This window comes from Cupressus sempervirens, chromosome 8 (assembly GCF_028749045.1).
Source record: "Cupressus sempervirens isolate cs-2001-9-10 chromosome 8, ASM2874904v1, whole genome shotgun sequence".
Taxonomy (NCBI): Eukaryota; Viridiplantae; Streptophyta; class Pinopsida; order Cupressales; family Cupressaceae; genus Cupressus; species Cupressus sempervirens.
The window spans coordinates 87,826,359-87,833,162 of NC_143125.1; positions in this window are offsets into that span (position 1 = coordinate 87,826,359).

The window sequence follows — 6,804 nt, forward strand, 5'->3', positions numbered from 1 at the left end:
GAAAAGAATAAGGATGAAGTGTTATGGACTAATGTACATATCAGTGAATACCAGCAATGGGTAACACCCCCAACTTATTCCTAAGATACTTAAAAGTATCATTGCATAGTTGTTTCATCAAGATATCTACTTCTTTCTCCTTTGTAGGTATATATTCAATTTTGACCTCATTTTCTACACCGCCTCTCTTAATAAATTATATCTAATGTATATGTGTTTTATGTTGGAGTATTGCACTAGATTCGTAGAGATTTTTATAGAACTAGTATTATCACACATAATTGAGATCAAATCACCAAATGTTATGCATATATACTTTTAATTTTATTTCAACTACAATACATGAGTGCAATACGAGGATGTTACATTGTATCTTTATTCAACAATAGACAATGTTCTAGAATCCTACTTCTGCTTGACAAAGCAAAGAATGAGGAGCTAAATAAATAACCTCTACCATGATTACTCCATCAATTATCAAGACATATAGCCCAATTCACATAAATATAATTTTTCAAAGTGAAATATGAACCCTTTGGATACCATAATCCAAAATCTTTTATACCCTTTAAATATCTAAAGATTTTCTTTACTGCCATAACTTCTGACTCTTTTGGTTCTTCTTGAAATATAGATGCTAAGAAAGCATCATATAAAATATTATGTCTAGTAGTAGTCAAATATAAATAGCCCTCCAATCATTGATTTTTACTTGCATCAACTTTCAATGTATCATCTTCTTTAGTCAACTTACATCTAGTAACAATAGGTGTATATATTGGTTTAGAATTCTCTAATCTAAAATTCTTTAGTAATTATCTGGCATACTTAGATTGAGAAATGAAAATTCATTTATTGTTATGATTTACCTGCAATCCAAGGAAAAAAATCAACTCGTCAATCATAGACATTTCTAGTCCTTTGTGCATCTCTTCTACAAATTTCTCGCATAACTCGTCTTTTCATCCAAAGATTATGTCATCAACATAAACCACAATAATAAAGATCCAATATGAATAGACTCTATAATGCAAATTACTGTTAATAGATCCCTTCTAAAATCTTTATCCAATTAAGTACTTATCCAATATGCCATACTAGGCTCTAGGTGTCTGCTTGTATTTGTTCAACACTTTTTCAACCTACAAATAACATTTGAATCCTTTCTAGACTTGAATCCCTCTATTTTTTCAATATAAACCTCTTCCTTTCATTCTCATTAAAAATGTTGACTTAACATATATCTAGTAAACTCTGAAATCTTTAAATGTTGCAAATGCTAAGAATATCTAGATCACCTCCATCTAGGAAATATCATCATAAGTTTCATCAAAATCAATACCTTCAATTTGAGTGTAACCCTTACAAATCAATATTTTCGTGTTTCTCATTACCTTTCCACTTTCATCTAGCTTCATAATACCCACTTTTTACCAATCACATTTTAGTCTTTTAGTCTAGCAATAAGTTCCTAAGTCTGATTTTCCTCTATATAATCAAGTTCCTCTTTTATTTCTCTTATCCATTTCTCTTCTTCTACAAGTTTTTCTTCATTATTTGAAAGTAAGCATATTAAAACTTGTTCATGTCCTTCTCTATTTCTTTTAATGATACATTTAATCCCTTATCTTGTATAACTTAATTCTCTAGATGATTTCTGTATACATATCTTGAGGTTTTAGTAGTAGATGTTATAGTCTTTTGTGGGTGCTCCTACTAAATAAATTGGATACAAGAATTTTATTTGTGACTAATCACTATATCAAGAACATGTGAAATTGGATTAAAGATAAAATTGATACAAAAATTGCTAAGTGGAATTTAAACAATATCTTTCTCTGGCAAGGAGACTACAAGTCTACCAAAAATTATTTCTTCTTATGGCATGTTCTATTCTTCTATTCTTCAGTTTGGTTGTTTTGTAGTTACCGAGTGAGTTATATTCAAAATAAAAAAATTAAATCATTTCTATGCTCAAGTGTCAAAGACAAGCAAAGTAGACAGACAATGAAGTGGGAGTGGTATTTTTTGAGAAAATCACAAGGAGGTCTTAGGCTTGAAAGCTTGAAGATGCACATCTCCTTAACCATCAAGTGGATTATAAAATCCCTATATGGCAATAAGACATGGAAAGTCCTTGTCAGGAATAACATCTAGCTAGACTCACCTAAACATGCTAAATATTGGAAAGTTTTGAAAATCTTTGACTCCATGTACATGTTGCCCTGTCAGGATCTAAATTTTCAGGAGTATTTGGAGGGCATGAGAATGTAGTAGAGAGAAAGGTAAGGGTTTTATATTATACCATGAGGATAACAAATATTTTGATAATGGGTTTGCATATTTTGTAGGGGATTGGTGGAGCTCTGCAAGCGGGGCATTTAAACATCAAGCTTGTACTTGTAGGGTGCTCTTGGCATACTTGCATGTGTCTTCCTGATTGTTTCTTGGTCATTGTTGATAATGAAAATTCTCTTTATTGTACTTTCCTTTTGCATTGCCTGACATGTGTGCCTTGCTTGTCATGACCTAGTGTCGTATAGGGTTCAACTGATAAGGTTTTTCATCTGTAATTTTTTTTTTCAATTTGGATGGAGTCTAGCCATCATGAAACTTCAATGTAGAACAAGGGGTATGTCATTATTACAAAAGGTTGGAAACCTAGCAATAATCCCAACCAAGGAAATGATGAAAACAACTCATCGTACAAATCAATGGTTGCAAATCATAATGTTAATATTTTCCCTTTTACTAATTGCTTCAATAGAGAATTCATCTTAGCCATTACCTGTAAAGTTGATGGAGAAGATAGTGCCAAAACCTATGGAGACAGGTAGCAAGTAGGGACACCACTAAGAGCACAAATCTCGTACGAGGGAAAATGGGTAAGCTCCCTCTCTCTGGTTTGAAAACTTTTTTATTTTAATATCTGAATAAGGACATGGTAAGGGTTATCAAAACCGAGCAATCTCATTCAAGAAATGTTGTAATCTTTTTTTTTTGCATGGACAATAAGTTTTTATCGGCAACAAAATTCTTCGATGATTGGTTTAATAATGGTTGGCAAAAAAACTTGGGTATTTTTGTCAGTTTCATCTGCATGATTAAGTGGGGTTTGTTTGTGGTTTTCCTAAAAAACCATAATGTGCAAGAACAAACCTCAAGAAATATTTTTGGAATATTGGTCAAGCCCTATTTAGGGCTTTCTCGTGGTCTCCTAGAGGTAACTTCAAAAATGTCACAGCTAGGTCTTCTTTGGATTGGATTGAAGTAAATAACTTGAAGCTTGGATTTTTAACCCTCGTGCCTCAAATTCTGAAACTATTGGGATCGATTTTGCAAGTGGAGGAATCCAAAGTTACCCTCTCACATCTCAATGCTCGCATTCTTATAGCCTTGGACCCATAAGTGGGTTTCCTAGATGTTATCTCATTTAACATTGAAGGATAATTTTTTTCTTGAAATATTTCTCTTCTTGAAAATCCAGGTGGGGAATCTAGGAGTACATCCCCACTGTAAATTGAATGACCATACTTGTAAGAAGTATTCGACCCTCAAGAACATCCTAAAAATCTTTGAAGTCTTGGTCAAGAATATCAACCGTGACTTGAGTTAAGTGGTGTATCAAGCCCTTTCAAAGGTGATGGTAAAAATAATCTATTAGAGAAGAATATAGACAATAATGTTCTTGATAATACTAAAAGAAATATGGAATTTGATATTAGAAATACATTTATTTTTCTTTTAAGTCCCTATTTGATGAATATTTCAAAGTGGTTCCTCCATATTGCAAAAAATTGATAATAACTTGGCCTCAACTGGTTTTCAATTAATAGGTCCTAATATTTCATTCTCCATTGTCTCTAGTACTCACCCCCCTAAAAAAAGGCCAAAAAGTTGCTTGACAAAACCTCAAAGATAAAGTTGAAAAAACTAAAAAAATCCCTTCAATGCATCCTTTGAACTGAATAATGTCCTCTCTTAGCTTGTGTTTTCCTCAAAGGACAAGATGGGAAAACAAATAGTTTCCACTACCCATTCTATGATTATTGAGGTTGGTGGTCAATTTACAAAGGCTCTTAGTAAAAGCACCACTAAAAACAAGAAAGTTAATTGAAAGACATTCTATTACTAACTAGAAAGATAAAAGTACATATGCCCATTTTGATATGCCAAAGTGCTTCAACAAAATCTACAAGAGCAAAAAATTCTCCAAATAAATTGGTTATGAAATTAAATGATCACAACTCAAAAGTACATCGTTAGAAAATGGTGCAATGAAATTAAACAAAATGATGTTCATTGTATGCAAAAAAAATTTAAGTAGTTGGTTTTTTTTTGTTAGTAATAAGATTTTATATTATTAAAATATCATTTTTAGAATACTACGTCTTGGCTTCAATGTATAGCCTTCCTTTGCACACAGAATTTTCATCTCTAGAAACCATCTAACTATACAAAAAACTTCTATCTTTCCCCTAACCCTTCTACCTTCATAAACTAAACCCATATACATCTTGGCACTTAATAATTGGCCAACGACATAAACAACACAAAAAAGAAAGGAGTATCCACCACTTGTTCATTTGTGCTTTTCCCCCTTTTTCTACTTTCCATTCCTTCGTTTGGCCTTTGCTTCACCTTGGCCAGACTACATCCATGCTCGCCTATGCTCTACTATCTTGGGTCTTACCAAAAACTGCCCCCAAAACTTATCATTTTTATCATTGAATTGATCTGCATGTCAGCTTTGTTTTTCTTACTTTCCTCAAAATTTCTTTTGATAGTCACATTTATCCTCATCCATCGACTTCAAACAATAGAAAATTTAACCCAAAAGGGTCAACTTTCTTCACCTACTTCATTACTCTTCCACCCTCACTAGGAATTTCATCCTGTCCATCCTCCTTATACTTCTTCCACCCACACTTGTCCTCTTCCTTGGGTGGTTGATGAAGAAGCCTCTAACCCATTAACTGCTCTCCTCTAGGAAGATCCCAATTTTCGCTATCAATTTAGCCCATGCTAGCTTTATTTTCGCTTTATAAACTTCCTTATCCACCTTTGTTGGCCACCACAGGAAACCCACCCTGCCTCTTCTCAAGCCTTCTTCATAATTTTTGTAGCATTCATTGTACTCAAAGCCTTTCCCCGGCCACACCCATTCTAAAAGGGATTCCATTCCCACAATTAGATTATCCGGTAACAAGTTTTTAACAACCCCCTCCACCTCATCCACCAAGCTTTCAATGTCCAGCCCCCATGCCATTATTATTTCCGTAATATCCACGTTAATCTTCCAATGGTGGGTGGCATTTTGAAATAGCTCTCCAACTATCTCCTTAACGGCTACCATCACTCCTAGAGTTGGGCATTTGAGCAACAATTTCAACCTCTTGTCCTGCACCAGCCCAAATAAAGCCCTTTGTTGTCTGCTCATTCTAAAGATAAAAGTCGCCTCCATCTGCCTTTCAATTCCATCACTATGACTTCCTTAGATTATTGTTTAGGTAGTTAGAATAGATCTTCTACCATTACTATATATTGCTTTCTGACTACATTCACACACAAGAAATGCCCCATCATCCATCCGAACACATCAAACGAGCTCTTTTACCACCTCTTGTCATCATGAAAGCCTTTATTGTCGATTTCCCATATCTCTTCATCAGTTTTCTAATAGCCCTTTATGATGTCAGTTATCATTCCTTCATTTCTCCAAAGCATTCAACCTTTCTTAAAGAGGTCATCACCTAATCAATGCAAAAAAAACCTCTTCGCTCAAAACTTCCCAATGGCTACGAATTTCAAAAATTGGCATCCCATCTGCATTTAAACCTGTTGCCCATTTTGAAAGGGCATCCACATCTCTATTTGCTTCTCTAAAAACATGACATATTTGAAACTCCTCAAAACCATTCAACTCTTCCATAATAGACTTTAACAAATTTCCTAGGTGCCAAGCATGAATTGAATTATTACCCACCACTTGCACAACCACCATCGAATCTCCTTCTAAAGTAATATTTTCCCCCAACATTTTTTTACATATTTTAATGCTAACAATGCTGCTTGGAACTTTGCTTTATTATTTGTCCCATCCTACAACCTTAATGCTCCATAAGCCACTGTCTCTCCTAAATAGTCCTTCATAATGCACCTTGTACTTGAATTCCCAGGTTTCCTTTAGAAGCCCCATCAAAACTTACTTTTAACAAGCCTTTTTCAGGAACTATCCACTTTGCTTCCTTCCTTTTCTTTGTTTTAGAAATTGCATTTTTTGTATCTCCTGCCATCACCATTTTAATCCCTGGCCACATTTTTTAAATTGCTCCGTCATAGTTCATGAACACACAATTTGATAATTTTTTCCTAAAAACTATTGCATTCATTACTTCTTCAATAGAATAATCAATCCTTTTTAGAAGCTAATCAATTGTCTCTGATCTATCCTGAAATATCATTCTATTTCTTTCCTTCTAGACCTCCCATATCACAATTGAGGAGCTTACTCTCCAAATGCATTCAAAGAATTTTCTTCTCCCTCCTCTAAGCCATGAGATAAAGAAAGCCTTAAGAGAGCGGCTCCAAGGTCCTGTCCAACCCAATTTCTCCTGAAGGCAATTCCAACACTTTTTTGCTATGATACAATTTAACAATAAATTATCATCATCCTCTTCTTCTATTCCACACATAACAGATTTCGTAGGGCCTTGAAACCCAAATGTTCATCTTCTATCCCCTGTTAGGATTCTGCCTTGTATTGCCAGCCAGGCAAATGTTCCAACCTTTAGGAGAATTTCT